Raw genomic sequence first — 13,757 nt, forward strand, 5'->3', positions numbered from 1 at the left:
CTATACTTTATTAGGAGTTTGAAGTGATTTGGCATGTCAACAAATACACTCAAAAACTTCTATAGTTGTACTGTGGAGAGCATTCTGACAGGCTGCATCACTGTCTGGTATGGAGGGGCTACTGCACAGGACTGAAAGAAGCTGCAGAAGGTTGTAAATCTAGTCAGCTCTATCTTGGGCACTAGCCTACAAAGTAACCAAGACAACTTTAGAGAGCAGTGTCTTAGAAAGGCAGCGTCCATTATTAAAGGCCTCCAGCACCCAGGGCATGCCCTTTTCTTACTGTTACTATCGGGTAGGAGATACAGAAGCCTGAAGGCACACACTCAGCAATTCAGGAACAGCTTCTTCCCCTTTGCCATCTGATTCCTAAATGGACTTTGAAGCTTTGGACACTACCTCACATTTTTAAATATACAGTATTTCTGTTTTTGCAAATTAAAAAAAAATCTATTCAATATACGTAATTGATTTACTTGTTTATTTATTGTTATGTTTTTATTTATTATTATTTTTTCTCTCTCTGCTAGATTATGTATTGCATTGAACTGCTGCTGCTAAGTTAAGAAATTTCATGTCACATGCTGGTGATAATAAACCTGATTCTGATTCTGATTCTAATCGTGTGGATAGTCAGAGGCTTTTTCCCAGGGTTGAATTGGCTAGCACGAGAGGACAGTTTTAAGGTGCTTGGAAGTAGGTACAGAGGAGATGCCAGGTGTTAGTTTTTCACACAGAGATTGATGAGTGCGTAGAATGCACTGCTGGCAACGGTAGTGGAGGCGGATACGATAGGGTCTTTTAAGAGACTCCTGGACAGTTACATGGAGCTCAGAAAAATAGAGGGCTATGGGTAACCCTAGGTTATGACGGCTTTGGTGGCTGAAGGGCCTGTATTGTGCTGAAGGTTTTCTATGTTTCTGAATGATTGTGAACTGCTACAGAGGGGTCATGTGTTGAAGTGGGATGTTTCAAAACGAGGAAAAAATAGAGTTAAAGCACAACAAAATAGGTTCTGGGGCAAGAACAAGTTGAAACCATAGATCTACTGGGATAGTTCTCCTTGGAGATGAAGTAGGTTCTGTGAAGCTGAGGAACTATGAAGCAGGAGGCTATGCAGGAAAATTAAAGGAAATTATGTCACTGTATGGAATACAGTGAGCAGGTAAGATTCAGAGGAGGAGGAGGAGGGGTATGAGAGGTATCAAAGAGCTGTCATTCAGATTTTGGAAGAGGTCAATTTGCCAAATAACAATGTCACTGCCATTTGGTAACCTGCTGAAGACTTGAAGAAAGAGTCTTTTCCATCCTTTCTTAAACAATATTACCAGCACTGGTCTCCTTCATTCCCTCGCCATCAGTAATTTTCTCTGCTCTTTCCACCATTATCAATTCTTTACAACTTAAGACATTGAGTTTCTAACTTCTCCAGTTTTGATAAAAGGTCATGGCCCTGAATCATTAAATTGTTTTCTCACTGAACGAACTGAACTTTTTTTTAGTGGAAATGCATTTCTAAATAGGCTGGAAATATATTCTTGGCTGAAGTTGGAAAAAGATGATACTTTGTATAATCTCCTATTCAGAAGAATCAGTAAAAATCCAGATACCGCGAATATTGCCTATGTAACAGAAGTCTTTCCAATAGAATTCACAGCCAAAATAAGCTCCCATTGGTGACCAAATAAGTTTTGTTATTCTTTTTACGGACATTTTTTTCCCAAGCTAGTTGCAGAGCTTATTGATCATCGTAATCTCTTCCTGGAATTTCAGTTGAAATATTGTGTTTCCAATAGAAAAGTTTAGAGAAGACGTACAAGGTTAGTAATTCATCCATATGAGCCCATTAAAATAAATCTGCATTGTGCTGTTCAAAGTTGGCTTGGCCTGAAATGAAGCAACCCTATTCAGATTTTTATGTGTCCCAGTGTCCAGGAAATTTGTGTTTTTTTTGTTCTCCCTTGCAGTTTTTTTCTGGCATAACACTCCCACACTTCAGCTGTAATGCAATACACACAGTTTCTCTGTGCTAACATTTCACTTGTTTGAAAAAAGATCCCTACTCTCAGAACAATCAGGTTTTATAGACCTTATTTCCCTTACTATTTAAAGACAATCATTTATATTGCATTATTTGTCCTTGTTTGAATCTGTGATAAGCTATGCCTTCAAATGCAGAATTGACTATTTTGGGCACTTCTGTATTAGGGATGTCACCTAACTATACTCAGAGAGGTGGCTTTATTTGTTTAATCTTCATCCCACAGAAGCGATAGAGCAGGCAAAAGTAGCTGACTGCATTGCAGACTTTCCCAGCGCAGTTATTCATGAACTGCACTAACGACCTCTCAAAGTATCAGTGTCTGACTGATGGTTTGAGAGGGCTGTAGTCTTGAAAGATCTTTGTTGTCCCCTTGAAGAAAGAGCATGTTTTCTCAGTTCTTTGGAGCACTTCACCATTGAAGAATCGACTCATTCATAACACTCTCATTTATCTGCTTTGCATGTGCACTAACATATCTGTTAACCCTTTGCAATATCCTTTCCCTTCTTTACAACTTATTTCCAACTTATCTTTGTGTAATCAGCATTATTTGCAGTCATACCGTTAGTGCCTTCATCAAAGCCATTTATAAAAAAAATTAAAATATTGACGCCTCAACAGATTTGTGCACCACAACTCATTAAACATTGTCAAGCACAAATAAAGACCTATTATAAATACTGTCTATGATTAGTTAGCCAATTTTCTATCTATGCGACTATGTTATCTTTTGCCCCCATAGGCTTTTATTTTCCACAGAGCCTTTCTAGTGGAACTTTACCAAATGCCTTCTGGCAATCCAAATACCTCTTTCCAGGGCATGTGGTATTTCAAAGAATCTCCAATAAATTGATCGGACATGCTTTCCCCTTGGCAAAGCCATGACTTTGCGTAATTACTATATTCTGTAAGCTACATGTTAAGCTATGGGCTTTCAGGTGCCTCACCATTCAGTGTGGGCATTCATATCTCTCCACCCATCATGGTCCCTGACCTTCCGAATTGTAGTTGTTGCCTTCCCTGTTTCTAAACATGGTGTTAATCCATCTATCATTTTCATTCTCTGCCAGCCTCTGCTTCTTTTTCCTTTCAGCTTTCCAGTTGTAACTAAATGTTCTAATGTCTCACTTCGCATATGGGCTTTAGTTTGTAGTTTTGTCTCTGCTTTCTCTTGAGCCTTCTCTCTCCTTTTTGATTTCACATTTATTCCCAGCTTTGATCCCTTACACACATTAGTTTAAAATCCTCTCTACTTCCACTGCTATGAAGCTCTCCAGAAAACTCAAACCAGTGTGGTTTCAATGTACATACATCATCCTAACTGTACAACTCATACCTTCTCCCGTACTGGAATCGATCGTCATGAACTAAAACACACTTTGACTACGCCAGTTTTGAGCCATATATTCATTTCTTGAATCTTAATTCCCCTAAACCTATTTGATGATTTCTCAGGGAACAATCAAAGATATTAACTTCTTGGTGTTGCTGATTAATTTGTTGTCAAGCTCCTCTGACTGTATGGAACTACTTTAACAAACGAGAAAATCTGCAGATGCTGGAAATCCAGGTTACACACAAAAAATGCTAGAGGAACTCAGCAGGCCAGGCAGTATCTATGGAAAAGAGTACAGTTAATGTTTTGGGCCAAGAACCTTTATCAGGACTGGAGAAAAGAAGATCAGGAGTCAGAGTTAGTGGGTGGGGAAGGGGACAGAGAAACACAAGGTGATAGGTGAAACTGGGAGTGGGGAGGGGAGGGGAAGGATGAAGTGAAGAGTTGGGAAGTTGATTGGTGAAAGATATACCAGGCTGGAGAAAGGGGAATCTAATAGCAGAGGACAGAAGTCCATGGAAGAAAGAAAAAAGGGGAGGAGCACCAGAGGGAGGCAATGAGCAGGCAAGGAGATAGTGAGTGGGGGAAAAGGGGATGGGATATAGAGAAGGTGGGGCATTATAGAAGTTCAAGAAATCAATATTCATGCTATCAGGTTGGAGGCTACCCGGACGAATATATGTTGCTCCTCCACCCTGATTGTGGCCTCATCATGCCAGTAGAGGAGGCCATGGATGGACGTCAGAATGGGAATGGGAAGTGAAATTAAAATGGGTGGCCACTGGGAGATCCTGCTTTTTGTGGTGGATAGTGCTTAGGTGCTCAGTGAAGCGGTTTCTCAATCTACTTTGGCTCTCACTGATATATAAGAGGCCACACTGGGAGCACTGGGAGCACTGGCTACAGAAGTTGGAGGGACTGTTTTGGGTCCTGAATGGCAGTGATGGAGGAGGTGTAGGGGGAAGTGTAGCTCTTGTTTTGCTGCAAGGATAAGTGCCAGGAGAGTGATCAGTGGGAAGGGATGAATGGACAAGGGAGTCATTTAGCGAGCAATCCCAGTGGAAAGTAGAAAGTGTGGTGGTGGGGCAGAAAAGTGTGCTTGGTGGTGGGATCCAGTTGGAGATAGAGTACTTTCCTTTGCCATACCTTTGTATATGTACCTTGTATACTGAATTCACTGTCTCTCGAGCCTAGTTAAAACATTCTACAGCATCAAATGTTTCAGATTGTTAGCTCTTTTGGTTCTGAGAATGAATGAATATCCTCCTTGCTACAGTGCATATAAGCAGTATTCAACCTGCCCCCCCCCCCCCCCCCCATATTGGGAAGTATTCATGTTTTATTGTTTCACATCATTGAATCATGGTGGATTTAATTTGGCTTTATTGACACTAATAAACAGAAAAGATTCTTCTGTGTCAAAGTGAAAACGAATTGCTACAATTTGATGTAAATTTATTTCAGTTATTAAACACAAAATAATTGATTGCATAATTACTGAACCCCTTAAATCAGAATTTAGTAGATGCACCTTTGGCAGCAATTATAACTTTTGAGTCAGTGTGAATAGGTCTCTTATCAGCTTTGCACATCTGTACACTGCAATTTCCCCCCCATTCTTCTGGCAGATTCTAGCCGAGATTTCATGTGAGCTTTTTTCAACAGTAGCTTTCTCTTTGCCACTCTCCCATAAAGCTGCGACTGGTGAAGTACCTGGGCAATTGTTGTTGAATGCGCAGTCTCTCCCTTCTCAGCCACTGAAGCTTGAGACTCCTCCAGGGTTGTCATAGGTCTCTTGGTGGCCTCCCTCACTAGTCCTCTTCTCGCACAGTCACTCTGTTTTTGAGGGCAGCCTGCTCTAGGCAGATTTACAGTTGGGCCATATTCTTTCCATTTCATAATGAATGACAACTGTACTCCAAGGGATATTCAGTGACTTGGAAATTTTAATGTATCCATCTTTTGACTTATGCTTTTCAATAACTTTTTTGTGGAGTTGCTTGGAATGTTCTTTTGTCTTCATGGTGTAGTTTTTGCCGGAATACTGTCTCACCAGCAGTTGGTCCTTACAGATACAGGTGTATTTTTATGACAATCAATTGAAACAACTTGACAGCACACACGTGATCTCCATTGAGCTAATTATGTGATTTCTAAAAACAGTTGGCTGCACCAGTGCCATATTAAAAGGGGTGAATACTTATGTAATCAATCATTTTATAATTAATTTAGATCATTTGGTAGAGATCGGTTTTCACTTTGACATGAGTCTTTTTCTGTTGATCAGCATCAAAAAAAGACAAATTGAATCACAGTGGCTGTGATCTTGATGAATGTCTCAGATGAATTGAAAGGCTGATCTAAATGTAAATGTAAGACAAATCTAAATGTAAAACAATATAACATGAAAACCTCCGAGGTGGGTGGAGGGTCAAGAGGTTTTATAGGCACTGTATGTAAAACCCTTCTACCACAACGTTCTTGCTTGTTCTTCCCTCTTCAATGACTTTCTGACCCTTGGTGTAATGGTCAATTAACGCATTCACCCTGTAAACTTCTATCCAAATAAACAGAAAAACCATAAACCCTTTGGACAACCTCAAAGATGCATGCCCCTGAACTCCTGGTCCTTATCAAAGTTCAAAGTAAATTTGTTATTAAAGAACATATTTGTCACTATATACAACCCTGAGATTCATTTTCTTGTGGGCATTCACAGTAAGTGCATGTAGCATAATAGAATCAATAAAAGACCACCTCCAAAATGATAGATAAACAACCAATGTGCAAACTACAACATGCTTTGCAAATACAAAAAGAATAAAAATAGATAAATTAGCAACAAATACCAAGAGTATGAGATGAAGAATCCTTGAAAGTGAGTCCGTAGTTTGAGGGGTGAATGAGGTTAAGTTATTCCCTCTGGTTCAAGAGCCTGATAGTTGAGGTATAATATCTGTTCCTGAACCTGGTAGTGTGGGTCCTAAGGCTCCTATACCTGCTTGCTTAGAATTATACTCTTCTGTCCCTGACTACAGATTTAAATCCAAAGACCATATCTTATGTATTGTGAGCACCTCCTGGTAAAACATCAACTTCACCTTCCCTGATGTGTTGCAGAGTTTGAAGATCATCTTCCAGCTCAATGATGTGAGTTGCACCTCCTCAAACTACAAATATTTATGAACTTAATACATAGGAGTAGGTTATTTCAGCTTTTCAACTCATCTGAGACATTCATCAAGATCACATTCATCAAGAAGGAAAAGAAGTAGCCGATGAAAAGCAATTGCAAGTTTTGCTGAGTGCATTAGGTAGAAAGGCATATAGCTTGCTTAGAGGTTTGACTGCTCTAACCAGACCAGTTGAAATGAGATTTGCTGATATCATGAAAGTAAGCAGGAATATATAGTACCAAAACTATTGTTGAATGCAGAATGCTTTAAGTTGCATAAGCAGAATGAAACAGAAGAGGAGGCTATTTCAGCATACATGGCTGAATGGAAGAGATTATCTGAACATTGTCAGTTCAACGATGGGCTTAATGATGCACTGAGAGATAATTCAGTTTGTTGAATCTTGCAAAAAAGCATTTAAAACTGGCTTCTAACTGAAGCACAACTCGTATTTAAAAGAGCAGTTGAAATCGCTGTATCAATGGAAATAGCAGACAGAAATACAATTGATTTGTATTCAAAAATACAAAGGAGTCATAGAAAAATAGAGGGCTATGGGTAACCTGAGGTAATTTCTAAAGTAAGTACATGTTCAGCACAGCATTGTGGCCAAAGGGCCTGTATTGTGCTGTAGGTTTTCTGTGTTTCAATGAGCATGAACAAAATTGCCATGTCTAAAGAGAAACCTAATTTGCTAAATGAATTGTGTTGCTGTTTGTGGCAGGGCTCACATACACCAGACCATTTGCAGGTTTAAAAGTGAAACGTGCAGAAAATGCAACAAAGTAGGACACATACAAAGAGCATGTTGGACAGATAAAAATAAATGGACTGCATATGAAGGACTAAAAAATACAATGCCAAATTGCAGTTTCAAAAAGAACACTAATCTGCATGCTATTGATGAAAAATCTGATAATATCAAGAATGACACAAGACTGGGTAGACTTGAGATTTGCAACGCGAAAGCTAACAATAGACAAGCAATATGGCTTACCCCAGAAGTGAACACAAATTAATTAAAATGGAATAGGACACTGGCTTTGCTGTTCCTGCCATTCCACAAAATAAATCATAGAATCATAGAAAAGTACAACACAGAAGCAGGCCCCTTGACACATTTAGTGCATGTCAAAGCATTGACCTGCAACCAGATCATAACCCTTCATACCCCTACCTCCATGTATCTATCCAAACTTCTCTTAATTGTTTAATTGAGCTCACATGTCCCAGTTGCTCTGGGAGTTTATTCCACACTCTCATGACCCTCTGAGTGAAGATATTTCTCCTCATGTTCCCCTTAAACTTTTCGCCTTTCACCCTTAACCCATGACCTTATTGTAGTCCACCCAACTTCAGTGGAATAAGCCTGCATACATTTATCCTATCTATACACCTTGGAATTTTGTACATCTCTATCAAACCTCCCCTTAATCTTCAACGTTCCAAGGAATAAATTCCTCACCTCTTCAATCTTTCCTAATAACCTGGGTCATGCAGTCCCAAGACATCCTTGTAAATTCGCTATCCTCCAATCCTTCAGTACCTGACCTGTCGCTAATGATTTAAATGTCTCTGCTAGGGTCCCTGCAGTTTTTGCACTTGCCTCCCACAGGGTCCAAGGGAGCACCTTGTCAGGCCCCAAGAATTTATCTGCTCTAATTTCCTTCTTTCTATAGATTCTGCATCCATCTCCTGAATAAGTACAGATATAAAAATCCATTTTAAGATCTCCCCCACCTCTTTTGGTTCCACACATACACTACCACTCTGATCTTCTAGAGGGCCAATTTTGTCCCTTGCTCTTCCTCTTAACATATCTATAGAATCCCTTAGGATTCTCCTTCACCTTGTCTGCTAGAGAAGCCTCATGTACTCTTTTAGTCCTCCTGATTTCTTTCTTAAATGTTCTCTTGTATTTCTTATACTCCATAAATACCTCATTTGTTCCTACCTGCCTATGTACCTCCTTTTTTTTTCTTAACCAGAGCCTCAAAATCTCTTGAAAGCCAAGGTTCCCTAAACCTGTCATTACTTTTTATTTTGACAGGTACATACAAGTATTGTACTTTAAAAATATCAATTTCAAAGGCATCCTACTTACAAGTACATCTATGCCAGAGAACAACCTGTCCCAATCCACACTTGCCAGATCCTTTCTAACTGTATCAGAATAGGCTTTTCTCCAATTTAGAATCTGAAACGGCAGAGTAGACCTATCTTTTTGCATGTTTACTTTGAATCTAAGGGCATTATGATCATTAGGTGCAAAATGTTCCCATACACAATCTTCTGTCACCTGCTCTGTGCCATTCCCTAATAGCAGATCAAGTATCGCACATTCTCTTGTTGGGAGTTATATGTACTGATTAAGGAAACGTTCCTGAACATATTTGTCAAACTTTGTCCTGTCTAGTCCTTTTACAGTATGGGAGTCCCAATCAATATTTGAAAAATTAAAATCACCTACTATAACGACCTTATATTTCTTGTAACAGTGAAAATGCTGTACCCAAGTTTTACGCAGCCTGTTGGGTTTCTTCTCTATAATAAGTAACCAGTGAGCTTAATTGGATTGGAGGCTGAAGGAATTCTTTCCACGGTTGAGTGGAGCTCATGGACAACACCAGTGGTCCCAGTAGCCAAGAAGAATGGGTCTGTCAGGATCTGTGGTGAATTTAAGGTCTGGAAGTAGATCAATGCTCAGGATAGAGGATATCTTTGCAAACCTTTCTGGAAGGAAGCACTTCAGTAAAGTGGACTTAGTTGAGACCTAGCTACAGATGGAGATGGAGGATGAGTTTAAAGTGTTTCTCACCATAACCACATAGGGCTTTATTGCTATGCTAGGCTTATATTTAGAGTATCATCTGCACCTGCTCTCTGGCAGGAAGCTATGGGCCAGGTGCTGCAGAACTGTCCAGGCATTCAGGATTTTCTGGATGATATTGTTACCAGTAAGAGTGACAAGGACATCTTCAAAATATCAAGATATTGTTAAGAATATTAGATTATGGGCTTAGAGAATGATGCAACAAGTATGAATTCTTTAAACCAGTCATCACTTACTGTAGTCATACAATTGACGCATAATGATTACACAAGTGTGCTGAGAAAATTTATGCAGTGCTGGATGCTCCAAATCCAAAGGACGTGTCACAGAATGTGCTTGGCATCTAATAATTGAATTTGCATAGCATATCAGTTTAACAAATCATTCTTCAATATCACAACCAAAGTAAAACAAACTTTTACTTATCTATTGTAGTCTATTCAGCCCTTTCAGACCATAATGGCTGCCAACAGAGCAATCCCGTGTGACCCATTCCCTTTCTCCTCCTCTCCCTCCTATTGCCCTGCAACTTAGCTTTGCTTTTGTTTTTTTTTGCTACTTAGCTACACTAAGGGATAACAAAACTGAGCACCTAATAGAAACTCATGTGGCCATGGGAGGACACAAAAACATTGTATAAAAGGCACCTCAAGTCAACATTACATCTGGATCCCTGAAGCTATGAAGTAATATATTAATTGCTAAAGCAACTGTTCTTCTTTGTGTGTAATAAAACAAATGACTATTGTAAGGTAATATCTATCTTTCCATTAATATCTTATTTATAATTTGCTTCCTCTCACTTTTTTCTCCCTCACTGCTGAACAAAAATGTTTCCACCATAGGTTTCGAACTGATTATTTTTTATTGTCTTTTTTTCTTTTACATTTTCTTATACGTACAATTCCATATTAGAAGTAGGCATGCTTAGAAGTCCCTATAATTTTGTGTCCAAAATTGCATTTGGGTTAGTATTCACTATATTAGTTACATGCTTCATTTCCTCTATCAGTATGGCTCTCTGTTTTATTCACAGACACTAGAAGTATGTATTTTCTAATTGACAGAGATAAAGAATTCTGACATTAACAACAGAAGAGTCTAAAAGTTAAAAAATTAGTTGGCAGATCACAAAGAGTGGGCACTCAGTTTTAGCAGATTACATTCCATATGGTTATGGTATAAATTATTCCCACATGTTCCAGATTTTGGTTCAGCAAGATAGAGGACTGCACAGGCCACAGGCTGAAGAAGCAGGTGACAGAACTTGCTTAGCAACTGCATAAATAATATTTTGTCCGATTATATTAGCTTCCCCTACAAGACAAAATGCATTTAGGCATAACTTTCCTTTGCCGTCTCTCCCCATTTGAGTTATAGTTTTTGTTGTTTTTTTTTTAATCGCCATCATCAATACCAAAGGTCATTTGAAACTGTGCATAGATACGCTGGCAGCTTTATAAGCAAGGTGGTGCTGGCGACATACGATGGTGTTTAACAGACTGCTCACAAACTTTATAGATGGTGTACTAAATATTCTATTTCTTAACTGCGATCACCTCATCCACAGCCTGTAATTTCCCTTTAAGGTATGTACTTTTTGGCAAATTTGACCCTCAAGAATACAGGTGCAGCCATCACTGGGGGCGGATGCTGTGTCGAGGCCCAAGAGCAGAAAATGAACCTGGCTAGGCTCCATTACTCTGTGCCAACTAAAGTGTTGAGGCCCAAGAGTGGACAAGGAACTGTGCTGCTTGCCCCCATTTGTCCTTCTCTTCTTGCTACCACCATCGGAAGAGAGGTGCAGGTGTCTTGGGTTCCATGTTGCTAGGTTTGGGAGCAGCTGTTGCCCTGCAGCCATCAGGCTACACTCACCTCAACGCTGAACTGACTCTGCAGCCATGGATTTACTTTCAGGGACTCTGAAGCTTATATTCAAAGTATTATTTGTTTATCTTTTTTTTACTATTTGCACAATTTGTCCTCTTGCACATTGAATGTATGTTTGTCTTTGTTCTGTGGTTTTTGTGGATTCTATTGTGTTTCTTTTTTTGTGGGTGCCTGCAAGAAGATGAATCTGCAGTTTTGTATATGGTATACATACCTTGAGAATGAATTTGAACTTTAAAATTGAGTATTGTATCAGGAGTGACTGGCAAACAGAATCAACATTATAAAATGCATACATTTGAAATAATTGTAGATGCAGATGTCTTACGGTCTAGAAATACACTTGCATCATAGTTCAGGCATACATGGTTGCTCTGCACATTGAGCTTTGCTTCTGAAGTTCGGTTGTATTGTGAATAGAATCGAGTTTCAAAAGCAGTGTCCAACATCTTAATGTTACCACGTCAGGTGCTTTGCACATTCGGCAGAAGGTGCATTCTGTGTTTTATTACAAAATCACTTCTATTTTCTTCAGTTTCCAATTTCATGGGTTCTGTTACTGCTGTTCTAACCTCACCAACTGAATGTTGTTAAGCATGTTCTTGTCCCTTACTGCCTCCCAAATACTCTAGATATGATGTTGCACCTCCAGCCACAGCTAGTCTGTGATAATGTTATAAAATATATTCTTAATTTGATGTGAGTTTTCTTGTGGATTAAGAACAGTGGAAAATAAGGAAGGGACAGCAGGTTAAAAGGATAACAGATGAGTTCAGGATGGACAATGAGTGTAACAGTTTTGTTTGAGATAGATTCAATTAGATCATCAACCCAGTTTACTGTTTTTCTTTGCTCGGAACAAGACCATAGACATATGTATTCTTCTGGGAGAGTTTGAATCCACCCAAAGGCAAACAGGACATCCAAAATCTCCTCTAATAGACAAGATATCAAAAAATGCAGCTCTGCTTGATGTTAACCAAGATGATACAGTCATACCTCTGGATTGAGGCTCAATTTTGTGGTCCTTTGCCCCACTAATTTTACCTTTTTAATAATAATTTCAAACCAGGGCAAAGTGCAGGAGGATCAGGTCTCCTCCATTGAGCATCTTGTTGGCAAATGTACAGTTACTTGAAAATAAGATTGACGATCTCAGGGCAAGGCTTGTTGTATCAAAGGCAGATAAGGCAGCTCTCAAATTATTTGTTACAGTGAGACCTCGTTAACAGCGAATGTGTCTGACGCAGCTATCCAACCAGAAGGTTTTATAATTTTCAGAATGGATCAAACCCTGAATTCTGGTACAGAATAAGGTGGTGACTTGTGCTTTTTAGTCTATTCTCATTGGTGCATGGACGTTGGGGTTATGTCAACTTCTTGTTTCCCTGACTTAGAACAACTAATGATTAAATGTAGACTATTCTACTTGCCTTAGGAGTTCTCATCCATGATCCTGACCGCAGCTTACATGCGTCCAGCAGCCGATTATAAGCAAGCTCTCGTGAAACGGCATGATGCTGCCCGTAAACAAGAAACTGCCTATCCTGATGCATTTCAAATTCGGCAACTTTAACCAGGCCTGTTTGAAAAAAACCTTGCCCAATTATCTCCAACACATAACCTGGTGCACCAGAAGTCCTAACACTGTAGACCACTGCTGCACTACATTAAGGAATGCCGATTGTTCCTTCCCAAGACTGTCAGATCATTTGGTTGTATTCCTGCTACCTGCATGCAGACAGAGCCTAAAGAGCAAGGTTCCAGTGATCAAGACAGCTAAGAGGTGGTCATGGGATGCTAAGGGACAGTTACAGCATTGCCTTGAGTCAGTGGACTGATCTGTATTCGAGGACTCATCTTAGAACCTGAATGACTATACCAGGGTTGTTACAGACTTTATTAAAACATCTCTGGATGAGTGTGTTCCCACAAAATCAGAAGCTCTGGATGAACAATGAAATCCAGTATCTGCTGAGAGCCAGATCAGAGGCATTTAAGTAGGTGATCAAGAATGCTACAAGAGGTCCATGTATGATCTCCAGAAAGCCATCTCTCAGGCAAAGTGGAGATTCTGGACTAGACAGGAATCAATGAGGGATGTTCGATGGCTGTGGCCAGATTTGAATGTCACAACCACCTACAAAGTTAAATCTTGTGACATAGGGGACAGTAGAGCTTTGCTTCCAGATGAGCTTAATGCTTTCTGTGCTTGCTTTGACCACCAGAATAGGGAGGAACCAGCGCATACCTATGTTTCCGTCAGCATAGTTGCACCACAGGACTTTGGTGCTTAGTCCCCTGCTCTATTTGCTTTTCACCTATGACTATGTGGCTAAACACAGCTCCAATGCCATATTTAAGTTTGCTGATGACACCACTGTTGTGGGCTTTATCGAAGGAGGTGATCAATTAGTATATAGGAGGGAGATTGAAAACTTGGCTGAGTGGTACAATAACAATAACCTCTCACTCAAT

General features: G+C 39.6%; 1 protein-coding gene across 8 annotated transcripts in view; it reads left to right on the forward strand.

Annotated features, from left to right (window-relative positions):
* The window catches only part of LOC132405637 (rap guanine nucleotide exchange factor 6-like), a 407,378-nt gene that overhangs the window by 239,773 nt on the left and 153,848 nt on the right, over positions 1-13,757 (forward strand). The window contains exon 1 of one of the 8 annotated variants that reach the window (XM_059990610.1): positions 6,512-6,530. The exons of the other annotated variants lie outside the window; for them this stretch is intronic. The gene's annotated coding sequence lies outside the window, so the exon portion shown is untranslated. Of the gene's footprint in view, positions 1-6,511; positions 6,531-13,757 lie in introns of those variants that run through there. 8 annotated transcript variants of the gene reach the window in all.

The sequence above is a fragment of the Hypanus sabinus genome, chromosome 15, assembly GCF_030144855.1.
Source record: "Hypanus sabinus isolate sHypSab1 chromosome 15, sHypSab1.hap1, whole genome shotgun sequence".
NCBI classification, from domain to species: Eukaryota; Metazoa; Chordata; class Chondrichthyes; order Myliobatiformes; family Dasyatidae; genus Hypanus; species Hypanus sabinus.